At 42.0% G+C, this 26903-nt stretch overlaps 1 protein-coding gene, 1 long non-coding RNA gene and 5 other non-coding genes across 7 annotated transcripts in view; 3 read left to right on the top strand and 4 right to left on the bottom strand.

Annotated features, from left to right (window-relative positions):
* Window positions 1-2057: 2057 nt before the first annotated feature.
* Window positions 2058-2130, bottom strand: TRNAV-UAC (transfer RNA valine (anticodon UAC)). Its single transcript has one exon. It is a non-coding gene; the product is annotated as a tRNA-Val (tRNA).
* A 3598-nt stretch (window positions 2131-5728) lies between these two features.
* Window positions 5729-5802, top strand: TRNAT-AGU (transfer RNA threonine (anticodon AGU)). The gene has a single exon. It is a non-coding gene; the product is annotated as a tRNA-Thr (tRNA).
* Window positions 5803-11051: 5249 nt separating this feature from the next.
* LOC140625980 (uncharacterized) lies at window positions 11052-12513 on the bottom strand. The gene is made up of 3 exons (XR_012025228.1): window positions 12416-12513; window positions 11582-11732; window positions 11052-11488 (listed from the first exon to the last, which is right to left on the bottom strand). It is a non-coding gene; the product is annotated as an uncharacterized lncRNA (long non-coding RNA).
* Window positions 12226-12299, bottom strand: TRNAI-AAU (transfer RNA isoleucine (anticodon AAU)). Its single transcript has one exon. It is a non-coding gene; the product is annotated as a tRNA-Ile (tRNA).
* A 7825-nt stretch (window positions 12514-20338) lies between the features above and the next one.
* Window positions 20339-20411, bottom strand: TRNAV-CAC (transfer RNA valine (anticodon CAC)). The gene has a single exon. It is a non-coding gene; the product is annotated as a tRNA-Val (tRNA).
* Window positions 20412-22788: 2377 nt separating this feature from the next.
* Window positions 22789-26903, top strand: part of PRSS16 (serine protease 16) — a 31856-nt gene continuing 27741 nt past the window's right edge. The window contains exon 1 of the mRNA XM_072813779.1: window positions 22789-23196. The gene's annotated coding sequence lies outside the window, so the exon portion shown is untranslated. The remainder of the gene's footprint in view (window positions 23197-26903) is intronic.
* On the top strand, window positions 26676-26756 carry TRNAS-CGA (transfer RNA serine (anticodon CGA)). Its single transcript has one exon. It is a non-coding gene; the product is annotated as a tRNA-Ser (tRNA).

Raw genomic sequence — 26903 nt, 5'->3', positions numbered from 1 at the left:
ATTTGTTGGAACTCTGATTGAACTCACTTCATCTATAATTTTAAAGAAACTTTTCATTTTTATTTTATAAAGCTCCTGTTCTTATTAATGCCATGCAGCTCTATATTTACTTGAGCAGTTTTTGGTATCTTTCCATAATATTGTATAACTCTTCCTATGTAAATATTATACATAATTTATCAGATTAATTCTTAGGTATAATTTTTCAAGTCTTTTTTTTCTGTATGCTTCTGAATTAAAATTATGAACAGTATCTAGCAAATGTGCTACATTCATTTACTGATTTGAAACACTTATTGATTCTGTTTTCTCTATAGATATCATATCATCTGCAAGTAATGATTCTTTATTTCTTCCTTTTCATTCTAGTCTTTTCCAATTTTAAATCGTTCTAACAGACTATGATTGCACCTCCACATGGAATAATGTTATTTTTATTTGCACAGGTGTCAATAGATCTTATCTTTTGAACCCCAGATTCATCCCCCAGTTATTGAAGTCTCTTTTGAGGATTTCTATGCACATCTGAATTGCTCTCAACTTTTTATCTCCTTAAAGAATTCTTCCCCAAACATTTCTGAACTCTTGCAGTCTGGCACCCTCAGCAAACACATGATGCTCCTGTTACCTTGGCCTGTGCCTCCACTCAGCTTATGCTGTATTTATATTTCATATGTTCTGTGTTTCAAGTCTCATTTCACTTTTACACAGATCCTGGGGAAGGGAGTGCTAAAGGTAAATTTGACAAGGCAATGTACATTTGAAAGTGTCTCTCTTTTATGCTCATACTTGACGGAAATTCGACTTTCTTATAGAATCTAGGGTGGATTTCATCTGCTTTAAGATTGGAAACCACTGCTTCATTGTCTTCCAGCTTCCAGTGTCAACCTTGAAAAGTCAACTATTCTATTATTAACTGATCCTTTATGTGACTTGTGTTTTACCTCCTCTCTAGAAGGTTTTAGATTCTTTTCAATTTCCTCAGTAGTCAAGGATCAGATATTTTTATCCTTTTGACCAAATAGTCAGTCATCCCTGACTGCCTAGAATTTTTTTTTTAGGGTTGTGATATGAACCTGATTTTTTGAGGTTTATCTTTCTTGCATTTTCCCTATTATTTATTTTTAGAAGTAATATTATTTAGATATTACACATCCTAGTCTTTTCCTCTACTGTAATTTTCCCCTCCCCTTCAGCACTGTTTTTGCTCGATATTCCAGAATATCGCCACACTTTCTGATCTACTTAGTGAATTTTCCATTTCTGATAGTATATTTTTACTTTACAGGAGCCTCTTTCCTCATGCAGCTAGATACATCTGTCGGTTCTATTATTTGGTGCTGCCTCCACCTCCCTGAGTACATCAGGTTATTCTCAGCATGGTCCCATCCATGTAGCCCTTAGCCCTCAAGTCACTTTTTGTTTCTGTTTTTTAATACCTTTCTGTAAGATGATCTTCAAACAGGTAAGAATCCTGACTTTCCTATTCCTGGCTCGGAGCGGGATACTGGAAGGGTGACTGGCAGCTTGGACCCTTGGAGGGCACCGGCTCCCTGGGGGTGGAAGTGGAATTGAAGAGGTTCCAACAAGGCTCACGGTATGGGGGCGAGGTCTCTGCAGGGGTCTGGTTAGTGCACAGCCGCAGCCACCGGCCGTGTGCCGTGCCCCCAGGCCAGGGACCTGTGCTGTGGCCTCCGCGTCTCGAGCACTCAGACTTCCTGGATGCGCGGTTCTTTCTGACTGTTTAGAGTGGCTGGACGTTGGCAGGAGCAAAACTAATTTTCCGTGACCACCTGATGCTACACCCCGCCTGCATCTGAGCGGTGCAGGCAGATGCATCTCCCAAACAATCCGCAAGTCTGTTTTTCTATCAGCAATCTCGGAAGTCTTAAAAAAAAAAAAAAAAAAAAAAAAGAAAAGACAAAGGAAATAGAAAAAAAAAAAAGCATTAAATTTTACAAAAAGAAATGAAGAGGAAAAGCCCTGAAAATAAGCCCAAAACCAAACCCGCTCTGTTTGCCTCCAAGCCTGGGTGGAAAAAGAAGCGAAGCCGCATCTGGTTCCACTGGGGATCGAACCCAGGACCTTCTGCGTGTAAAGCAGACGTGATAACCACTACACTATGGAACCGCAAGCCGGCAGGAGCCTCCCTGTCTCCGAATACAAAAGTTTCTGGAAAAATACGTTGAAAAATGTTTATACTTTTCCAATTGTGACTGTGTTCAAACGCAGGGCATTTGAAACCGAGTTCCCGGCGCGCCTCCCTTGCACACGAGCTTGAAACAACCTCCCGTAAAGTCATCTGCGAACACGTAAACTACGAAAAACTTCCGTAAAACCGCATCCTTGGTTTGCGCCCCTTCGAACCCTTCCAGACCGCTTCCTGTTCATCCCCACTTTCAAAGACCCGAGCCCCGAGGCGGGCAGAGCAGGGCAGCGGTTAGAACGTCCGCGCGCGCGCACCTTCCCTGCGTTTCCCAGCGAGTCCCGGGTGCTGGGGAGATGCATCTGCAGGTCGAGGGAGCTGCAAACCAACTTAGCTGCACCGTCGTAACCTCCCCTCATTTGCAACGGGGTCAGAGCTGGCCCGTTGGGATTGCTCACTAGTTAAGCTTAGGATATGTATGCATTAAGGAGGGACACGAATACATGTTTTCAACGATCGGGGTTCAGAGCATGCCATCCCAAAATGTGCAGCTCTGGCATACTGCTTATATTGAGTTAAAGGCACTTGAAAAACAATAGGTAGAAAGAAGAGCACTCTTAATCTTCCTTTTACTTCCCCGAAGCAAGAGGTACAATACCCGTGGCAAAGGTGCCCCCTCCCGGTCCCAGGAGGAAGGAAGCCTTCTTATCACCAGAGCCAGGGCTTCCAGGCCAGGAGAAATCTGTACAGAAACCCTGCTGAAACTAACCCTTATCTTCCTGGACCCTTGTCCACAATTCACTGTCCTAACCCAACCCCTTTGTCTTGTCACCTTTTCAGGATGTTGGCACAGCCTACTATGTAAGCAATGGACTCTAACTGCTGGTCTGAGCCTTTGTTTTTCTCCTGAGGGCCTCCATGTCCATGTAAAAATCACTTAATGAAATGTGTGTGTTTTTCTCATATTGATCTATTTTATGTCAGTTTAATTCTTAGGTCTGGCCAGAAACCCTAAACATGTAGGAGAGAAATTTTACCTCCCTTACACAATTTCTCTCTGTTTCTTCCTGACTGTGACACAACATGGGTCTGGGTCTCCTTCGAACTCTGTGCTCTGGTCTCTAGAGCTTTGGAGAAGAGTTGGGAGACTTTTGAAAGTCAAGTCACTGCTGAGAGCCACAAAGCTCAGGAGGTTGTTCATGGGCCACGTGTTCCTTTGTGTTACCTGAGACCTCGGTTTACATCTTTGCTTAGGATAACATTACAGTAGCCTTAGAAACTGATGGACTTGGGCGCTTATGCCAAATCCATGGTGGGCTAAGACCAGGGTAGAAACATATAATTGTGCACCTAGTAAACACTACCTAATAGGATTTTTTTCCCCCAAGTTCTGGTGGTAAAGTGCAGGATTACAGGAGACAGAAAGATAATCAAATTGCCTGAAGACAAAATAGAAATTCATAGATTTTCTGGAACCAACAAGAGAGGTTTCCAGTTTATATTGAAAAGGACATATTAGAAGATAAGATTATTTGCCACAAGCAAAGATTGGACTCATGCAAACTTTAAGTTCAGAACCTTGCCCACTCATCTATCACAGCAACTTAGAATTTGTATTCTCATATCATTTTCTTATAAGAACCAAAATACTTGTTCACAGTTTGGGAAGCCTAGGATTGACTTTATCGGTCCATGAAACATCGGCTCAGGCTTACAAAAACAAAAAACAAATCCTTGGAAGGTTATACAATGGGAAATTCATAAAATATAATTCAAGTAATTTTTAAATTAAAATACATTCTTTCCATGCTATGACTTGTACTGGGTATTAGGAAATAACTGGATTCTCCCTGACCTTGCAGATAGATATTCTAACAGGAAAAAAATGCATGATTTTATTAAATACATAATTGCCTGAAAATGTGAAGAAGTTAAGATAAAGGAAGTGTAGGACATTACATGACCAACCACACATCTTGGAGACCCTTACCAAACCAACGCTTTGAGAACCAAAAAACATATTTCCAACAGACTGTCATATAAAAAACCAATACACTTACCTAGTGTACTAGATGATCAACATCTCAAATGTGAAAAAGAAAATCTACACATTTTTTTTTTACAGAGGACATTTTTTAACTTAGTAACAGAGAAAGACCCTTTAAACAACCTCAAAAGTACAATCCATGAGGTGGGAGGGAAGATAAATCCTTAACAAAATCAAAGATCTGTCATTAAGTTCCTCCACTGACAAGTCAACAGACAGGTAACACAATGGGAGATGATATTGCAAGATCTAAAATTCACAGTAGCCCAATAACCACAATACACAACATAGCCCCCTGTGCATCAACATGGAAGACATATCAACCTCAATAACAACATAGGCAAATTATAAGAAAAGAGTGAATGTCATAAGATGCAGTGCCAATGGCTAACAGACATATAAACAGATGCTCAAAATCTTTAGAAAGCATAAATGCAAATAAAAATAGGAGATTCATTACTCTACAGTAAAAGGTTAGATTACAAATTAGAAAGCTGAATCAATAATGTTGAGCATGGACAAAGGTAAAGGGGCACATACAGCTGGTGGAGTGTGGACTGGAGAATAAAGTGGGATCAGTTAGCCATTCTGTTCCTATACCCCAATGAAATTCTCAAACAAGTACATAGCAGGGGTAGATGAAAAGGTGGTGTTATTTGGAACTTGTGAACCCATCATTGGGACAGAAGAAAGGAAATGTATCATGAGTGCCCACCATGGGATTTTATAGAGCAGAGAGAAGCAGTGATTTAGGTATACACAGGACAATTTTGATGGATCTTAAAGTCATAATGTTTTCAAAAGATGTAAAAATATATAATATGCCATTTATGTAAATTTATATTTGTGCACAGAATGTCAACTTTACAAAAAGATGCATATCGAAATGATGTATGATAAACAAATTAGCTTATATAAGGAGAAGAATGGCAGCAGGACCTGAGGACAAAGGGAATGCATAAACAGTAAGGTGTTGTACGAAAGGACAAAGAGGTTATACACAGGCTAGACTGGCCGGCAAGAGTCCCAAGATGTCCAGAGGAAAGGAGGTACACAGAGGATCTGTCCCAAGGAAGTCTCACCCCGCCAGAACCCTGCCCTTTGTGGATGCCCAACGAATGCATATGCCCTCACCACTCACAAAGCACTGTTCTATCTTCGAAAAGTACCCAACATAAATTAGTGACTCAACATTTGTGGACAAAATAAATGAATTAAAGGAGAAAATAAATAAATAAATAAATAAATAAATAAATAAATAAATAAATAAATAAATAAATGGTGTTGCAATATCCAATATTTCCTCTAGATGGTGACATTCTCCATGAAATAGGTATTTAATTTTTTTAATTTGAAATTTTTAAAACTTTATATTGAAGAACGCACGTTTTAAATGTTGAAGTAACCGTTTTAGTAAAAGCTCAGAAACAGAGATATCTTTTCTTTGTCAAAAAATTGAGTAAATTGCTGACAAATTGCTACATTTCACAGAAAATGGTATAAATATGATATAACTGAACATAAACACAAAAAAGGGCTCTGTGGCTTAGCTGGTCAAAGCGCCTGTCTAGTAAACAGGAGATCCTGGGTTCGAATCCCAGCGGGGCCTTCTTTGTTTCCTTTTCATTTTCAACAGTGTGGTTACCATGGAATATGTTGGAGATGCCTTGAAGAGTTTATATGGCAAGTAAATGCTGTGTTCAGTTGTTATTCCAACTGAGAAGTCTCTTGCTAGATGATTGCATCACATGATGAGAGACTGGGATGAAGGGAAAATGAGTAACATTTCCATAGTTGATCACAGCAATGGGTTTGCTGATGATAGGTAAGAGGAGGTTAGGAACCCAGCGACAGTTATCTTGCAGTAGGTGATAGGAAGCAGCATCTCACATTTTGTCTTGGAAGTTCAGTGTGTGATCTCTGAAAGTGTGACAGCCAACATTTTCAGCTAAATGAGGGAGTTTGGTTGTCAGTGTAAGACAAATTCACAAGCCATGGCATCTGGTTTGAGTCAGACTCATATTTTATGAGAACAAGTAAGAGAGCATGGGGTGGGGGAAAGACACTCTCACCACTCTGGTTTAGGTCAACCCTAAGAACTGTCACCTCTGTGCATCAGACAAGCCACTGAGTGCAAGGGGCAAGATTGAAGCTCAGTAACATTTGGAAAAAATAAATCACAAACGGACAACCACCTTCCTGAATCTGAAGTGATACTGTAGTTCAGAAGCTAAAACGTACATGTAGCACTGGCCTACACAATGGGCCTTTTGGTTTTATGGAAAGAGATTCCAGAGGTCACGATTGGAGTTCCTTGAGAGTCCCTGTCTTTAAACTGTCCTGCACCGTGCCTGAAATCCCATTAACACTCCACAGTAAACCTGATTTCATTTTCCTTGGATTCATAGCAGTTCTGTGACTCCCAACTTCCAAAGGAATGTGAACAAAGATGGTGGTGAAGGGTAACAGGTGATACCACCCCAAAATGTGCCGCTTTGACTTAAGGATTATTGTGAGCTGAAACCAAGTGAGAAAAGCAGATTTCCCCAAAAGCTCTCTGTCCTCCCCCTACCTGCCTGGAAGCAGGACAGAAGTTTACAAAGAGGTCCCTTCTTCCCTCTCTCCTGAGAAAGACAAAGGTTAATCTCCAGAGACAACTTTAGGCCCTATCAGCCTGGAAAGGAAATAACAAACTTTAGTTTTTATCTCCTCCCTCGGCCTGACTCTGCCTTTCTTGGTTCCATCATTTCACTACAGATTTATTGTCCTTTGTGAAAGGTGGTATATGAGCTGGAATTTTGAGCCACCTGGACAATTATTCATCTTTCCCCAGGGGGCTCCCACCTATACTCAAGGTAAGCATGTTGCCAAATCTCGGTTTGTTTTTCTCTTCTTAATCTTTCATTAAGGGAGTCTCAGTTAAGATCTCAGAAAAGCAGACGGGAAATCATCTTTCCTCTTCCCTCAGGTACAAGCCTCACATAACTTAAATACTGCAGTGTTCTCTCTTTGCAAAAACTAAATCCAGGGAAGTTGATAATGCCTTTAGACCCATAGATCATATATTAAAGTGTTACTCCTGCCTTCTACTTACCAAAACGTCAGGGAGGAAGAGATACGCTCTCAGGTACCTGCCAATCCCTTGTCTGAAGTGGAGCACACAGATCAGGAGCCAGACCCGCCAGCATAACACTGTTGGTGGCTCCAAACTCACAAAGATCAGAGGGAGGCTTCCCTGTTATTCCCTTCCCCAGGCCACCCTCACAGCCTGGTTGATGGATAGGGAGGCTGAACCCTCTCTCCTATTTCTTCTGCCAAATTAGGAAGAGAAGGAGGGAGAGAGTTGGGAGAAACCACAGAACATGAGACAGAACATATGATGCCAACATTTTAAGGTTTGCGAGATAGTAGATTTAGTGAAGATTTTTTTTTAATAGTAGGTTGACATGAAATCTTCTTAGAAAGATAATGATTAAAACAAACCCAAGAAAGCAAGACAGGCAGATCAAAATAAATGAAAAGGCTGCAAATAAAAGGAAAAAAATTTTTGAAAATAAGGATATCTGGTAGTTTATAAGAAGTTGCCTTGGGTTTTAAACAGATTTAGATGTCAAATCCTGAAATATATTTTTCAATGGTTTGTTTGCTTATCCATTTATTTATATTCTGGAACTGGTGGAATATTTCTCAAACTGATGAGTACACCTCAAGAGCCTCCTGTTCCTTGCTTTGGTGCTTCAATGGGCCAGTTGATTCACCTGGGAGAACAGTCAGACGTCTGGTATCTCTGAGCCTCTACAATGGAAAGCTGCTGTTGAGAAACCCGGTAAACAACTCGCTAAACTGTGTCTCAGAGGTTTAGGTACCTCAGTTACAAACTCGAATGCTTGTTCCATTACAAACAATTCCAACACAGATTTTTACAATTCTTATTCATTCATTTGAAGATAACAAAGTTAAACACAATCTATGTTGATAACAGCCTGGCACTAGTAGGAAATTACTTCCTACTGGAGACTATAGTGATGACTTATTGCTGACTCCTGGAGCCAGTCAGTGTCAAATTTTTCTGCAATGGGGAAGAGCATAATGAAGGCCAAATTTGAAAATTAAGTTTATTTATCTTCATTTATAATACCTGAGTTTGAAAAGCCATGAAGTGTATTAAAATGTAGGAAGTTTGCTTAATTTTGATGTGTTTGCTTGTTTGGTTTACTGCTTATTGCTTTCACCTGTAATAGGATAGGGTTCCTTTTGGTTTCCCCTTGTGTAATCTTCTTGGACATCAAATATTCTGTATTTTAGCAGAATGACCTTTTATAGTTTATGCTGACTGTGCTGTCTTTAATTATTGAAGAAAACAAAGGCTTTTCACTGAGGAATGAGCTACAGTTCTTTATAATCACATTACCTTCTATGCTTATTTTTAAATGCTTTATTGTAACTTTGGAACAAGTAGTCAAGTATTTTCTCCAGCAGCCATGATCTGATTCCTCTCTTGTGTTCAAGTGTCCTAACAGCTTTTAATTTTTGCCTTCCCCAAAGCAAATCCTAAATGTACAATAAAACTTTCAAGGTACCTTTTTCACCTATGATTGTCTTCGAGACTTGGCAGAAGGCACCTGGAAAATCTTAAAGATTTGTTCTCTCGCCCTGCAAAAACCAGGGCTATTTGATATGTTACTGTTGACAAGTTGTACAGAAAGACTTGAAAATCAGAAGGGATGCCAGAAGGAAGTAGAGGAAGAAGAAGAAGAGGAGGAGAAAGATTTAGTCTTCTCTGAGTCAAATTATGCATGGCTAAAATGTTAACATAAGTATTTCAGAAATTGTACACTGGATGGGACATTCCTGGAGATTTGTCAATGCTTTTACTGTCCATGACATGTTTCTCTCAATGTATAAAGTCCAGTGTTGTTTTGCCTGATAGTAGACAACAGGGTAGAGTATAATCAGTCATAATTCCAGCTATTTTTTTTAATGTTAACTTGGTCGCAACTTTACTTTTTTAATTTGAATCTAGCATCTTCTGGGCTACTGAATTTTAATTGAGGATTTGCATCATTTATTAATTATTGATAAGCCTTATTAATATATAAATATGTAGGACCTACTCCAGACTTGCCAAGTCTCTTTGCTTCATATTGTTGACATACTCTTGGCATATTCTTACTAGGTGTCTTGTATATTTATGGTATTTAATGTCTCAGGATTATCATATGTTCATTTTGAGATTTTTTTCTCTGTTGAAATTACATTCATCCACTTCTCTAAATTAGATGCAGTGTTTTCTATCTTCTTTAAAAATATGATAGGTCATTATGTCTGTGGCTATTTTGTCCAAAACTTATTTTGGATTGGCTTTGTTAGCTTCTTTTGCATGCCACAGAAACAACCAAAATTCCTTGTTAGTGGTGGAATTCTTGTTATAAATTCTCAGCAGCCCTTTCACCTTTGGAAATTATAAGTAATAAATCAATTACAACCATTTAAAATCTTGTCATATATATATACATACATACATATGTGTATATATATATATATTTTTTCATTTTGTTGGGAAAGCACCTGCAATCAGCTTCATCTTCCACAAAGAAAGACTGTCTCAAAGCTTTACAGGAAGAGACTACAGCACTGGATACACTTGGTCGCAGACTCCAAATGGCATAACTTCAACAACTTTAAGACCATAACCATTCTACTGAGTCTGTATTTCCAGAATTCTGCTCAAGAAGCACATGGGTTCATGAAACTGTGTTGGGGAAATAAAACACCTCTGCCAGCAGAAAGATGCTACCTTATCAATAGAAGAGAGAGAACACGCTTTATGAAGGATTAGCATATTTACATGTATATAAGGTAACACAAAAGTGACGACAAAACTATGAGGAACTCTCACTCATTGTTTATATAGCAAAGCTGAAGAAAGAATATTGACTTCTCTAAATCTGCTTGAGAAGCAAGAGGCTGCACCCTTTGAGTATCCCATAAATCTCCTGGAAGACTCCTGGCCTAATTCTGGAGGTACGTGTTTACATAGCTAGAGGTTATCTGGCCCACCTTAAAAACTTAAAACTGAACTTAACCCACAGAGATATGCATCTCCATTCTGAAAATTCCAGGAAGGACTCAAAGTCTCTAGATATCCAAGGAAACCTGCAAAGAACAGGGAGATAGGAGAAGGGCACTTTTCCCTATATAAACAAAATAATTTCCATACCCTTACAACTGTTAGCTCAAGATCTGGTGGAGCAAGTAATTACAGAGGCCTGGATGAGGGATGACTGTGGTGTATGTCTGGAATACTGCTGATGCTGTTCAGCTCTCTCGTCTAGATCTACAAAAAAGCTCTCTCTCTCTCCTCTTAATCTGTGCCCCGAGCCATAACCATTTACCGGACTTTGCTTTTGTGAACTAAAATGATTGGAAATATCTTATTGCCTCACGACATGCTCATTTGTATATCTGAATCACAGCTTTACCTTTTTCTGAAAATCATCTTTGAACATATCTATATAGAATTTCCTTTGATTGACAGTATGCTTTGGAGCTCCTACTTTAGCATCACCTGAAAGATCAAATGGTTTCACACAGAAAGTGTTTTAATCACAACATATAATTACAGGTGTCCTCTTTCTACCCTCTCTCCAGCCCTACTTGTAGACTTCCTGAGTCAGGAGTAAGAGGAAATTAAAAGTTCAGATGCAACTTCTGGCTAATTGGACCAACCCAATTGAAAATAGGCTGTTTCTGTACAGTATATAATAGTAAGTATGCTGTTCGACAGCTCGGTATATGCTGATGGAGAGACACCTCCAAGGTACATGAATTGAAAAAAGCAGGCTGCAGAATAGTGTGTAAATGTGACATTTCACTTAACTAGGAAGAGAACATTTATTTTCATATGTACGTGTCCATGCCTAAAGAAAATCCAGGAGCATACAGGTGAATTAGGAATAGGAGTAATATAGGGGAGACCCTGGTGAGAAGTGACATAAGGGAGTAGTGCTGAAAAGCGGACAGGTGGGGGGAGCACCCATTTAGATACTGACCACGTGAAGGTTTTACCTTATCCAAGAAAAAACAAAACCGGGGGTGAGGGTGGGCTCATGGGGCTGGCGTGCAGGTGTCGCAGGGCCCCGGTTCCCGCGGCAGGTGCGGGGCGGAGAGGGCCGTGTCCTGGCAGGCTGCCAGCGCATGGAGAGCTCAGTGTCCAGGCGGGTCCGCGTCCCGTGGCCGCTGCCCCTTCATCCTCCAAGTCAGCAAAGGCCTTGGCCAGTCCTTGTACTTCGAACCTGAAGTCATGGTATTTACCATTGAGAAGCAGGTATCCTTTATTAATATTTTAAACAGGTTTTTCAGACTTTAATTTCGATCTTGTCACTCACTGTTCTTGACGTGAACGATGCATCACTGACTCCCCCAGACGCAGCCCCACTGTCTTGGATTCCCTGAGCATCGCCTACGTCCCCAGCACGCTTGATACACTTCTTATTACATTATTATTCCACCCGTGTGGCCAATGTCACTCTCGCGGCTCTGGAACAAGAGGGAGAGCAGAGCAGGTTGGCAGCCCGCGGGGCAGTGCGAGGGCCTTGGGGCAGCAGGTGGCAGAGGGCGGGGAGGGTCCCGAGGAGGACGGGACGTGCGCTAGGACCCGGGGCGGCCCGAGGCTCCGCCCACTCTCCCCCGCCCCCCACCGCCGCGCTGCGTCCACGAGACTGCAGAGCTCGAGCAGTGCGCGGCACGGGTGGCACCGGTACCCGGGGCTCGTGGGGACGGTTCCCCCGGCGCGGGCCGCCCGCTCCCGGTATCCTGCACGGCGTCAGCACGTCGCCCCAGGCGAGCAAAGCACGCTCCGAGCGCCCCTCCGGCCCCTCCCGAGAGGCAGTACCGCCCCCTCTGCGCTCCGGGACCCCACTCCTTTGTTCAAATACCCGAAGCTCCCAAACACTCTGCTCAGCAGAGGCCCGGTCCCTGGGTGTAAGGCAGACTGTAGGGCGTACCGGACCGGAAAGGAAAAACAAGTGCGTGGCCCGTACGGGGATCGAACCCGCGACCTTGGCGTTATTAGCACCACGCTCTAACCAACTGAGCTAACCGGCCACTCGGGCGCCTCTGCTTGACTTAAATCTTTTAAAGTCACACCCAGCCAAGTTCCACCGGCGTCTTACTGCGCGGAAGGTTAGGGAAAGGGAAAAGAGCCTCCCGCGCTCCCGCACCCGCAATCCTTGGCGTCCGGGTCTGGAGCCGAAGTGATGCTGGCGGGACGCGAGGTGGAGCCCGAGCGCGGGGCCGGCGTCGGCGGGGGCGGGGACCGTGGGAGCGTCGGAGCCCTCCCGCCCCAGGGCACTGAGACACCCCGCAGCGGCCACCGGAGAGGCGGGACCAGGGCGCGTCCGGCGTGGGGGCCGTATCTTGTCTCGGTGGGACCCTGCAGCCCTCTCGGCTCTCTTCTGACTGACCACCCCCCAGCTGCACTTTATGCAAACGTGTATCTGAGTCACACTCGAAAGACACGTTTTCTCTTCTTTTTTTCTGTTGGAGAAAAAAGAGCTCTATCGACGAGGCTGATCGACTATTTATGTATTTGTTTTGCAGTATGCAATTTATAAATTCGGTTTTGAATTTAAAAATAAGAGCTAAAGGATCATATTTCTTATCTTGAGCACATTTCTCTGAGCCAGCGTCCTCTGTAGGAACGAGCGCTTATCTGCATTTGCTTGGTCCTCTAGGAAAGATTCAGCGGAAGGTGAATTGAAAACCAGATTTTTTTCTCTCTCTCTTTCTCTGGCGTCCCTTTTCTCTTTGTGCTTTACTGCCTCTCCTTGGTTTTCCAAACCCTTTTGAAGGGCCGGAGAGTCAGCTGTTTGGGCTCCTGGGCATCCTCTTTGCTCTCCAGGCTTCCCTCGGCTACTTTTCTTGTCTGGGAGATCTCTCTCCTTCCAGAGAGCCTTAGAGAGATTTCTCTCGGCTCTCAGGCCTGGTTCCTGGAAGTATACTATAGAGACCCTTGGATTGGTTTGCCCTGAGCTGTCCTGCAGGCTCCCTGACTTTAGAAGGCTTTGCCCTTTGCCTTTGGGGGTGCCTCCAAGGGTATTTCCACTTTCTGGCCTTTTCTCTCAGCCCCTTTTTGCTTACTCTCCCCAGCCATAGTGGTTTGGGCTGCATGGAATTCTCAGCTTGGGTCAAGCAGGCCTACTGACAAACCTTAAAGATCCCTTAGAGTTTCTTCTAGTGTTTCCTAATCGGGTCTTTGGGTCTTTGGGTTTGTCTTCCTTTGCCCCTCTGTCCATCTGCCAGGGATAAAGGCAATCAGAGGCCTCTTTTCTTCTATGAAGGCCTCTTTGTGGAATTCAGTTTCCTTACATTCTTGTTTTGGTTTGGTTTGGGTTTTGTTGTTGTTGTTGTTGTTTTTTTAATTGGAGTTCGGTTTGCCAACATATAGTATGTGCTCATCCTGTCAATTGCCCCCCTTAGTGCCTGTCATCCAGTCACCCCATCCCCCTGCCCACTTTCTCTTCCATTACCCCTTGTTCGTATCCCAGAGTTAGGAGTCTGTAATGTTTTGTCACCCTCTCTAATTTTTCTCACTCATTTTCTCTTTCCCCTATAATCCCTTTCACTTTTTTTTATATTCTCCCACGGAGAAGGACAATCCTTACATTCTTTTGTATCCTCGACTCCCTGATGGGTTCAGAAACCTGATATTTCCAAGTTTTTGGCCTTTCTTTCATTAGTAGGTTGAGAGAGACAAGCTGTTGCAACTTGTACAACCCAACCAAATGTTTCCAGATTTCTGTGTCAAAACTGCTTTCCTCATCCTTGAAACTTGTTCCTTTAAAATATATATGGTAACAGCCTGCTTTCAATAAAGAAATTAACCATTTGTGGGCCTACTTTGTGCGAGGTGATTTGCATGTTGTCTCATGTAAACTTTCCATCACACATCTTTTATTCAATTGATATTAAGAGATAGCCATGATTGTCCTATTGAAGTTGGGAAAAATGAGAAATATTATATACATGTTGCCATGGAAACTTTCAGAAGTGAAATGGCTGGCCACTTACAGTTGCATTGCCAGGCTTTATTTAGACTTCTGGGGGAGCTTGCTGGCCACCGCAGGAGCAAAAGAATGTCATTAGAGTTTAGGATACATTTCAGAAAGTTACCATAATGCTGTTCACTGATTTGACAAATGTTTATGGGCATTCTGCTCTGGCCCAGTCTAGTCTTCACCATGGCAGCCCATAATGGCCCAGAGCCACACATGGTCCCCCCCTTACCACCTCCCAGAGCTTAAAATCCGGTAGCACCCATAGCTTCTAAGTGGTTGTCTTCTAAGTAGGCATGATCTTCTCCACATAGGCAATATCTTCATTTTACCTTAAGAAGGATCTTCTCTTGTTCTTCACATCTTATACTGATGTATTTTCTGACAAATGATCAGGACAGATTAGCTACACTGTCCAGGAAAGCAATTAAACTATTTGCCATGGAAAACATCTCTATTTGGGCTTCATGGCACATCCACTTAAACAGAATATCCTGTGTTAGAAACCTTCTCCCTTTCTTTCTGTAATTTTGGAGAGTATTGTCACCAGCAATGTTGAAGACAGCTTAACAGAGCATGCTGTGTGTTGTTTAGAAGTTAAATGACAGAGAAAATCATGAACCTTGATGTCAGCTAGGAAGTTAGGGTTCTGAGTTCAGGAGTTGACCGTGTGGCCTTCTGTAGAGAAATGCTAATGTGAAGAATTGGTCTATGTAAAAGTTCCTCTGGAAAATCACTCCCAGTGGGGCCTCAAGAGAATATTTAAATTCTGTCTTGGAAACTGTGGAGTGCAGAATTTTCATTCTGTAACCACCAACAAATTGTAGAGAGCAGTGAAGTCTGAATGGGATGTAGGATTTGGTACTTGGGCTCAGTATGTATTTGCCATATAGAACAAGTGATCAAATTTCACTAGTCTCCATGCATTATTATTCTACTTCTTCTGGTTTCCTCTTATCACCATCAGAGCATCCACTGTAGCTACAGGAAGTTGCTGTTCAACCAAATTTTGAAAATGAAAACAATGAATAGCCAATCTCTTCTTTCAGTCGCAAGGAAATAGGACATGCATTCAAAGGAACATAATAAAAAAATAAGAAAAGCAAACAAATCTGGTATAATTTATATAAATTGTTCCCATGAGGATTCTTTCCCATGGACTAAACTCTCTAAAGCCACAGGAACAGGAAAAATTTAAGTCATTCTTAACAGAAGTTGAAAGTGTCATGCTACTTCTCATCACTTGTCCAAAGCTCATATAAAAATTAGGTAAAAGTATTTTGAGCAAAGAGTCAAATCTGTATCTGAAATTATCATTTCAGGACAGCAAATGAGTCATCATGTTCCACTTGTGTGTTGCTAGAAGTGGTACCTAGATATGAAAAATGTCATCAGTAACAATGTGCAATTCCCTAAACACTGTAAAGTGTAGTGGCTTTGAGCAAAGGAAGGGAAGAGAACTCACAGGTTGGTTATGAATGAAGAGAGGGCAGCACAGGTGCCACTTCAGCCCATTCTAGGGCAGAAGAATAAGAGAAAGGATTCATGAGAGGATATCAAAAATAAAGGTGGGACCAGATGTGACCTGGTTGTGAAAATTATGGCATATTAGGTTCTGGCTATTGTGAAAGCTTCACCCAGGAAGTAACCAGATGATATCTTGAAGGAACAGAGATCATTTGGCAACACCAAACAGACAAGCAGAAGGAAAAACAACAGAGAGCAAATGAAACAACAATATAAAAAATGTTTTGAGATCTGAAGGTATTAGAGAATACTTAAGTATTTTTAGAAAGATTTTATTTATTTATTCATGAAAGACAGAGAGAGAGAGAGAGAGAGAGAGAGAGAGAGAGAGAGGGAGGGAGAGGCAGAGACACAGGCAGAGGGAGAAGCAGAACTCAATTCCGGGACTCCAGGAGCACGCCCTGGGCTGAAGGCAGGCGCTAAACTGCTGAGCCACCCAGGGATCCCTGCTTAAGTGTTTTTGATTAATTTTTTTAGTTTGAGATCATTATGGATTCATATACAGTTGTAAGAAATAATACAGAAAGATCCCTGGTACTCTTTACCATCTTCCACAAAGGTATGATCTTGTAAAACAAGATTACAACCAGCATACTGACATTCAAACAATCACAATCCAGAATATGTACAACAGCTTGAGAATTCCTCAAGTTCACCTTCTATGACCACAAACACTTCCCTGCTACCTGCATTAACCCCTAGTTAACCTTAACCCCTAGTGACCACTAATCTATCCACCATTTCTATAGTTTTACCATTTCAAGAATGTTATGTACATGGCATTATACAGTGTGTAACCTTTGGGAATTTTTTTTTCACTCCAAAATTCTCTGCAGATTTATCCAGATTCTTACAGATATCAATAGTTGATTCTCCTTTGTTGCTGAGCAGTATTCCATAGCAGGATGTTCAGCCATTCACTCCTTGAAAGACATCTGGATTTTTTTTCTAATCTTGGCTAGTATGAATAAAATTGGTACAAACATTCACACACAGTTGAAGGAGATGAAAAATAATTTTTCCCTTTACCCTTTTCAGTTCTTGGCTGAGACCCTCCCACCACCCATTATAAAAGATTAACAAAAGTAAAAGAAACAGAAGTTGAATAACAAGTTTAGTAACAGAAGTTTAAGAAGCTTAATAACAGTAAAAGAAAATGAAGTTTAGTAACAGACCCAGGAAAACTGTGTAACTACCATGTATACAGAAGATATACATATCGTTAAACTTGTTTCTTCTTCTCTTGCTAATTTGTCTTTTATTGCAGAGAAGTCTCTGCCAAGAATCTAGAAGGATGGAGGGAAAAATATTTTTCCTCCTCTACATAGTTATTTGTGTGAACGTAAGTCTTTATTTCTCTGGGATAATTGCCAAGGAGAGCAACTGTTGGTCCTGTGGTGATGTCATATTTAGTTTTTAAAGAAAATATAGAGTATTTCCAGAGTAGCTGTATTACATTCCCACCAGTAATTTATGAATGCATTAGTTTGCTAGGGCTGCTGTTGTTCTGTATTAAGTTCACAAATTCTTTCCTATGTCCCTTGCATTCTTCTACTGCTGAGCCCATGCTCTGAGATTTTTATTTGGTTATTGAATTTTTCAATTCTAAAATTTTCATTTTGTATTTCTTTACATTTTTCCTCTTTTCTGATTTTTTTTAACCAAGGCTATTTTTCATTTGTTTCAAGCATGTTCATAATTGTTCACTGAAGCATTTTTAAGATGCCTGCTTTAAAATCTCCACTAGATAACCGTAACATTCCTTTAACCTGGTTATTGGACTCTATTGAATGTCCTCTTTTATTCAATTTGAGATGTTTCCAGGTTTTGGTTTGGCAAGTGATTTTCAACTAAAATCTGGACATTGTGTGCTTTGTGTTAGGAGACTCTGGCTCTTATTGAAACCCTTGGTTTTAATTGGCTTTCTCTAACCGCAGGGGAAGTGAGAGAGCATGTGCTCAATACTGCAAGGTAGACAGCACAGAAGTCCAGGATCCCTCACTCAGCTCCCACTGACACCAGCAATAGGGAGCATTTTATTCCTGCTGGCAGCTGGTGAGAAATCTGGCTCCTGTGTGGTCTCTCTCCATCGGCCCAGAGACAGATGGAGGCAGGACCCAGTTACCACCCAGCAATGATGAAAATCCTGTTCTCCACTATCTCCTCTACCAGCAACCCAGTGGGGAGGGAGAGGAAGAGATACTGCTGGGTGGGAGTCCAAGTTCCTTCTTCCTGCTTGAACTTTGCTGCCCTGGGTAGCAGAGAGGCTACAGTTTTATATGGTGTATGGCTAGGGTTAGGGTTAGTTATTGTCTAGAAGTGTTTTGCAATGTTAGGCTGTCCATGTGATGGTCTTTTGGCTGGAGAGAGCAGCTTTTCTTAGGGTTTTCTGTATGCACTCACTGGCCATTCAGGACACATGGGGCAAAAATAGGGAGCCTGCCACCATGCCATTCCTCTGGTCCCAGGGTCCCTAGCCAGGCTCCTTCCTTTCTCCATCTTCTAGATTCTTCTTCTGTTTATTTTATGTATAATGTCCAAGGGTTTTAGTTGCACCTAGCAATGAAAGGATAGAGATAAGTACATCTTCTTCCCAGAAACTCTGGTAAGTTTTTGTATTATTATTTCTGTTAATAGACTACAATAAGACATGTATGGAATGTATATGCTATTTATAACAGAACACATTACTACACTACTATTTATTTTCATTATACATATATTATGTTTTTATTATCCTGAACTTGCTTATATTTGTTTGTATAGACCCTATGAAAGCAAACATGAGGTTTCTAGAGCAGAGATTGCATTATTATTACTTAACTGCAAAAACCCCTCAGTCTTTTCCTCCTCTCCACCAGTGTGTCTTAGACTTCCTAGGGCTTATGTCCCTTTGAGAATAGGAATATTCCATGGACCCCCTTCCCAAGCTGGGAAGGACAACCACTTCCAAGTGCCAGACCAGGCCATAAAGATAGCTGCCCCCACCCAACCCCACAGTCGCTGCTGCTCAGTGACAAGCACCCTTGACTGATAGCCATCTTGTGCTGCCAACAACACCCCTTATTTGCAGGGACAGACAGACCAATGCTACCTTTTAAATAATCTATTGGCTCAGAATACTACTGTAGAAACTGCAGGAGGTGCCACCTACTAACTCTTGAAGCATTAAATACTTCGAAATAATAACTGGTATGTTGGTCAGGTCTCTCCAGAGATGCAGAACCAATAGGATGTTTATATTCTAGAAAGAGATTCTTTTTAAGGAGCCGGCTCACATGAGTGTGGCAGCTGAGTGAGTCCAAAATCTGATAGGGAATGATGGCAGACTGGAGACCAGGGAAGGGGTTATAATTGAAGTCCAAAGGCAGTCTGCTGGCACTAGGGAAGAACTGAAGAACTGACCTTGCAGATAAAAGCAGAAGGCAGAGTATGCCTGAGTGGCTCAGCGGTTGAGCACCTGCCTTTAGTCTGGGGCCTGATTCCAGAGTCTTTGGATCGATCCCCCACATCTGGCTCTCTTTGTGGAGTCTGCTTACGTCTTCCCTACTGCTTTCCCTAGTGAATAAATAAGCAATTTTATAAATATCTGAAGGGAGATGGTGTCAAAATTCCCTCTTGTCCCCTGGAGAGATCAGACCTTTTTTCTATTCAAGACTTCCTTCGATTCTCTGATCCTCGCTCACACTATGGAGGGCAAATCTGCTTTTACTCTAAGTCCACCCACTTAAATGTAAATCCCATCTACAAACATCCTCGCAGAAACAACCAGAATAATGTTTGACCACATACCCAGGCACCGGACCCGTTCAGGTTGAAACATAAAATTAACCATGGCAATGGGAAATATCTCTAGACTACCAAACGCATTCTAAGCAAGGCCAAGACAGAGATGTGTGTCTTTGCGGAAGTGTTTCTCCTTGAATGAAATGCAGCGTGTCCCCCCCCCCCTTCTCAGTAACTGTGTGTGTGTGTGTGTGTGTGTGTGTGTGTGTGTGTGTACATAGTTTCTTATCCTCCAGGTCCTATGAAAGGTAACAACTTACTGGATACACCGCAGCACCTGCTCTCCCAGCGGCGCTGGGGTCGGCGGATTGGTGCGCAAATATTTGCCTGCCACGAAACGGAGGGGGGTCGGCGGCTGGTGTCCCTCTGGACAGCGGGTAGCTAGCTGCAGGCCCCGGCCTCGAGGGGGGCCGGAGCGGAGGGCCGCTCCCCTGCTCCCTGCCCACCCCACCCACTACTTCCCCAACCCCCACCCCCTTACCACCCCGTAGAACCCCGTCACCTTCCCCGCGCCCCATCCCCACCCTCACCGACCCCCACTGTCCCAACCCCTCCACGCCCCCATGCCCATCCCTACCCCCCTCACCAGGCTCACTGGCCCCGGGACCCACAGAGAGGAGCAGAGGGGTACAGAGAGGTGTTGCAGTACGTGTCTCTCAGGAAAACTGCTTTCTAACAAAGTAAGGGCGACGAGGCGACGTTTTCGTTGTCTGTGCATATAAGGAAATCGAAATCTCTGAAATCAAGTGCATTCGAGGGAGGGAAAAGGAAAGCTGCTGTTCCCGCCCGGCTTCGAACCGGGGACCTTTCGCGTGTGAGGCGAACGTGATAACCCCTACACTACGGAAACGCTTGGAGGAAAGCTCATACACTGGTACTTGTGACCAGATAAAATTAAGGAGTTTGGTTTTGCCCTTTGGACATGGGTTTATTGACTACAAAGTCTGCCTTGGAAACACTCATTGTTGAGCGTTTCCCTCCCTTTTCCTTGTTTATGAAGAAAGAAAATCCTAGCAACCAAGCAAAAGTTTTGCCCAAGGCCCCAATGCCTGCACAAACTTCAGGCATAATAAGCCTAGGCAGCATCCTGGAGAATTGGGAGCTTTTAAGTAATAATAGAAGTTTTTACGTTGTAAAAAAAAAAAAGTTCCTAGTTGTATTGAGATATAGTTGACAGACAGCAGTGTATAAATTTAAGGAGTACAGCATAATGACTGGACTCACACAAGTGGCCAAATGATGACCACAACTGGAGAATTTGATTTCAGGATCTCCCTCATGCTGTCTACACCATTTCTGTGCTTGTGCAATGGGGCCTATTACTTATCTCATGGTGACAGAAAATGATTCTTTGGGAACCAGAATTGAGAGGCTAGAGCTCAGGAGATGGTCAGAAGCCACCAATGCTTTCTACCACAGCCTATCCCTTTGCAGATACTTGATTAGAAGTGGTCATGTGGCTCCATCTCACTACCTGGCTTCTGCTCCATAAGGGAGCAGTTGAAATGTTTTGAGAACATCACTGGCACAGAATGTGAATGCAAAAAGTCTTTGTCGTCAAGGAACTCACAGTCTAGTAATAAGTCTTTCTTATAGAATCATGATATTTTTGTTCTTCTGCTCTATTGCCTGAACTTACTGCTGGTACAAATAAGAGTCAAGACAAAATTATGTCACCTCAGTCTTGGATCTCATGCTCTATCATAATTGAGCTAGACACATGATATTAAAGCAAAAAATTAATATACGGTATAATCCAACTAAACTGTCAATATTTGGCAACAAAATGTAATGCCACAGTAGCTCTTGATGAGACTCAGACTGAGAACAAGTCTTTCTAAATTTATTGTTAAAAAGTGAACTGACTCAAATAAAAATAAAATGACTCCTGTAAAAAACAAATTCCTATCTTGGGGAACAGGTAAGGATAGAATTTAGTGATAGGTAGATCTGTATTTTAGTCAGAGATTTTGCTTAAAGTTAGAAATATTGCAGACTTTATTTTCTCGAATGAAATGAGCTTAGAAGGGGAAAACTATCATGTCTCTCAACCATATTTAGGGAAATCGTTCTACACTACCAGATTACAACCCCCCAGTGCTAACTAGTAGAAACAGCCCTTCTAGCCCAACCTTAAGAGGTTAGTGCCCTCTTGTCTGGGATATTTGTAATGGCCTCATTTAGGTACTTGTCTTGCTAACCTCAGCTGATATTCTCTAGGATCTATCAATCACTACCACCTCTCTCCTTTTTTGAGACTCCAGAGACTCAAGTACAAAGTATGACTGAGGAGGAGATGTGATACACATCAAAGTAACTGCATGATTTTCCCAATTTATACTCACAGAAAACTGACAGGTTTGAATGGGAATGGATCTGAAGTGGATAGGATCAAGGGGGCAGGAATATAAAGTTGCATCAGACCAAGCTCAATGATATAGTTTTACTTGTCAGAAGGTACCCAACTCAATGGTTTAACTCAAGGACCTAGAAACAGCTCTAAATTTATATTAATTAAAAAACATAATTTATAGGGATGCCTGGGTGGCTCAGCGATTGAGCATCTGCCTTTGACTCAGGGCATGATCCCGGAGTCCCCAGATTGAGTCCCATATCTGGATCCCCTCAGGGAACCTTCTTCTCCCTGCTTCTCCCTCTGCCTGTTTCTTGCCTCTCTCTGTGTGTCTCTCATGAATAGATGAATAAAAATCTTAAATATATAATATATATAAATATAATTAATAAATGATTAACATACGGACCACAGTTAAGGTGAACCAACAAAATGAAATTGAAACATCATTATTTTCTGAGTGTATGCAGAGCAAACTAAAGGCATTAAGGAGATTGCAATTCTAGAATAAATTTATCATGAGCTTCTCCAGAGGAACTAACTTTCACCAAAGTTGAGAGAAATAAATCTATGAGGAGAGCCTCAGGATCCTTAAGCTGCTCAACATGACTTTTCCTCATAGGCCAGGAATTACAGTAGGACCTGCTACTCCTGAACTGCAATCCCTAAACATAATGGAGATGACTGGATCACAGGATGATAGGATCACAAGGTGAATTACCAAAGATCAGATGGTGTTGTTATAAACTCAGAACCCGTATGTTTAAGCCCTTTCCCCTGATGTGACTCTATTTGGAACTAGAACTTTCAGGAGGTAAATACGGTTAAACGAGGTCATAAAGGTGGGGCCCTCATGCAACTGGAGTGGTGTCTTTATATGAAGACAAAGACATACCAGAAATCTCTCTCCAAGTATGTACAGAGGAAAGGCCATGTGGGGACAATGAGAAGAGAGCCATCTACAAGCCAGAAAGAGAGGTCTCATCAGAAACCAACCTTGCTGGCACTTTGATCTTGGGCTTGATTTGTATGAGCTCCCAGACTGGAGCCAGTTTTGAATGTAGAAAACTCCAGTTTCCCTTGAGAAAGACCACAGACACATTGCCAAAAATGTATACTGTTCTTCCTCCCCCTAGCCTTTTCTAAAAGGATCTATATCCTTTTACCAACATGACTGCTCATTAGGAAAAAAGAAATAGAATTTTCTGGGATTACTAGGAGATGACTCAATGCTGGCATTAATTCCTAGAGGTACAAAGCATCACTGCTGTCCACCAAGAAGGTAAGTTCTCAATGCTGTTTGCTTCTGGTCCATTTCACTGTGGGTATAGTGAGTAGGTCCCTACGTCCACCCTGAGACTAACTCCAGACAATATCTTTAATATTGTTTCTTTTTTTTTTTTGAGATTTTATTTATTTAGGGGCACCTGGGCGGTTCAGTACATTAAGCAATAGACTCTTGATTTCAGCTGGGGCCATGGTCTCAGGGTTGTAAGATCGAGTCCCACATTCCACTCTGTACTCGTTGGGGAGTCTGCTTGAGATTTTCTTTCCCTCTCCCTCTGCCCCTCCTCTAAAATAAATAAATAAAATCTTTTTTATAAAGAGAGAGAGATAATATCTTTTTTTATAAAGAGAGAGAGAGAATGGGCATCTTATAAATTTTATAATCATTTTATAAAGAGAGAGAGAGAATGGGCTTAAATGACAAACATTGACCTTTCATGGTTCTGGGAAGTAGGAAGTCTCTCAGTGAAGAGAGAGAATGGGTATCTCTATCTCTGTTTATAAAAAATATTTTATTTATTTATTTTAGAGGAGGAGGGGCAGAGGGAGAGAGAGAATCCCGAGCAGACTCCTCACTGAGCATTAAGCCAGATCCCAAAACCCTGGGATCATTACCTGAGTCAAAATCAAGAGTCAGACACTTAACCAGCTAAGCCACCCAGGCAGCCCTAATATCGTTTCTATGACTGATGGAATGAATGCTATTAGGCAGAAAAGGCCAAGTGGAAGCCACTAGAAATTCCTCTAACTGTGACTGTAGAAAACCCAAAGTGACACTGGTATTCTTGGAGGGACCACAGAGAGTAGTGCCAACATCAGGGACTGGAAAGATACAGGGGTGGGGATTCCATCCACACAGCTCCGTTCCACTTGCTTACTCAACTATAGAAGACAGATGGACTACAGAGAATGACAGTGAGCAATTGCAAACTTAGTCAAGGGATCATTCCAATTGCATCTGCTGTTCCAGATGTTTCATCAGTGGAGAAAATTAACAAGTGCACTGTACCTAGTACACAGCTATTAATATGGCCGGTGCTATTTTCTCTGTACTTGATCATAAAACCTGTCAAAAGCAGTGAGCTTCTAGCTGGCTTATCTACCCTTCCTCAGGGGTATATCAATACTCTAGAAATCTCATGTTATAAATGAGTCACAGAGACCTTTACCATGTTACCATGTTCTAAAGTTGAAAGCGGACCATTGTTTTAAACACAGACATTTCAGGCAAATTTATATTATGCACACTGCTCACAAGGTGAATGGATCTGCCTTTCCAGAACTGGCTCAGTCTTGTAGGCTTCATTTGTGTCTCCATCCCTGTCCTAACTCATTCAGGCACCTATAACCAAGAAACCATAGACTGAATGGCTTAAATGACAAACATTAACCTCTCATGGTTCTGGGAGGTAGAAAGTCCAAGCTCAGGACACATGCAGATTCTGAGTCTGCTGAAAACCTGCTTCCTGGCTTTGTGGCTCATACAGGACAGACTTCTCACTGTGTCTCCATATGTAAGGATAGGGGAAAGAACTCTCCACAGTCTCCTTCATAAGCGCGTACTCCCATTCTTGAGGACTCCACCCTCATAACTTCATCACCTCCCAAAGGCCCTCCCTCCAAATACCATTATCATATTGGGGGTTAGGCTTCAAGATACCAATTTCAGAGGAACACAAGTAGTCTCTAGCAATCCCCAAAATATCCACTTCCTTTTCTTACTTCAAACTCTGTCCCCTGGATGGTGTCCCTTTAAACAAATGCCTTCTTTTTCTGTTTTTCTTTTTTTTTTTTTTTCTTTTTTTTTTTTTCTGTAGGGACTCCTGAATTCTTTGGTGGGATAGAAGGACTAGGAGAAAAGCAAGATCCATCTAAGAACCATAGATGTTTCAAAGGAGCCTTTAATTTTTGGATAGGCTCAATAGTCTTCATCTCAAGATTACTTGAGTCTCCAAAGGGTTCTGTCAAAGGCCTGAGAATCAAACCAATGACACTGCCCCACAGCTAGCCTTGGGTTGGTCCCAGGTCTGTTGCACAGCTGTGGACTGGTTAAATGGCAAAACTAGGGTCGTGACTGGAGGATGTTACAGAGTTCCTCCACTCAGAGCTCTTTGCCCCTAAAGCCAAGAGAGGATTTCCTGTGAACACAATTCCTGGAAACTGGATGTTGTAAGAACTACATTTTGGCCGAGACAGAAGTTACTACTTTCTCTGCAACAACAAAACCCACAAAAACCCTGATTTTTGAAGTTGTACTCCTAGATCCAAAGGAGGAAGCTTAGGCTATTTAAATTCTTGGACAAAATAGTCCAAGACTACACTGTGGAGAGAGAACTTCTTCCGCTTCTCCCAGAACACCCTAGAGCAAATCCAGACTGCTCCCCCAACAAGCTTTGAAATCAGGGTGTGCATTCCAGGGGCTCCCTGACTCTGAACAGGGCAGGGTTAGATTGCCACTCCAGAACATTCTTGCCTTGTTGCCTCAGGCTTCTTGACTGACTCCAGACTGACTCCAAATTGCAATTCACTCCTCAGAGTCTTGCTGAGTTCCAGAAAGGAAGCTCTCCACTCACCATTCCAGAGAAGGCCTCTGGTAAAAACAATTCCTGTCCCCCACCTCCTCATGTATAGTGTTTCTTGAGCTTTTATTTATTTTTTTTTTAGTAAGTCCATTCAGAGTCTAAAATGGCATGCTGTAGCTTTCTCCCTCCTGCTCCTGAATGATTCCATTTCTTCAGTCTCTAGCCTGTCAACTGATGATCCTTGCAAGATGCTTTGTAAAATGCATATAATCTAACACAAATATCCTTCCAATGGTAGCATTGTATGCAGATTGCTCTCGCCATTGCTTTTATTTTAAAATATATGTGTGTACACAATGATCTTTCTCATTTTATTTTGAATATGTATAGCACTCCATTGTGTAATTATGCCATAATTTATCTAATTAAATAATTTTGAATAACTAAGTTTTTCCCCGATCGTGTTTTTACCATTAATGCTGCAGAGAATAGACTTAAGCACAGGATAATCTCTCCTGTATTTGAAATATTGGTGGGTCCTGACAAATTGTCTTCCACAGCAGCAAAGCACAGTATATTCTGTTAGAGAGCACAACTGAATAGGATCCTGAGCACACTTACTACAACTCCCCACTGCATTCCCTGCCAGCTATGAAGTAAAACCAGGGCATCCGTGAAGACTGTAAAAAATGTTTGAAAATCAATGATTCTTGTGATACTGGAATATTGCCTTCTCTCAAAGAGGTGAGATGTTGCAGCCTGGGGCCTGGCAGAGTTGGGTCGAGTTGGAGGAAGCTGGAAAGCAGTGGCCCGATGAGTGATTTCTTTTTGCATCTGCTGAAGATAGCTTTGCCAAATGAGCAGAAGCAGCCAGCATTGGTAAAGCTGAACTGTAAAATCAGGACCTGGTAAGAATGTGTATTTTAATGTATAAACAGCAACATTGTGCCAGGCTGTGATGGCCGAGTGGTTAAGGCGTTGGACTCGAAATCCAATGGGATCTCCCACGCAGGTTCAAGTCCTGCTCACAGCGTATGAGGCTGCTTTTTCTATCCAAACTATGAAATGAAATTCTCACCAACAGCTGTACTCTCAGCTTTTCATCTTATTCCATCAACTGCAAAGTAGGAAGGCAGCTCCCTATCCAGAGGTCTGTGTTGATCCCCCATGCCTTTTCTCA

The sequence above is a fragment of the Canis lupus genome, chromosome 37, assembly GCF_048164855.1.
Source record: "Canis lupus baileyi chromosome 37, mCanLup2.hap1, whole genome shotgun sequence".
NCBI lineage: Eukaryota > Metazoa > Chordata > Mammalia > Carnivora > Canidae > Canis > Canis lupus.
Note: the sequence above shows the minus strand (reverse complement) of the source record. Positions and strands in the feature narration are given on the sequence as shown.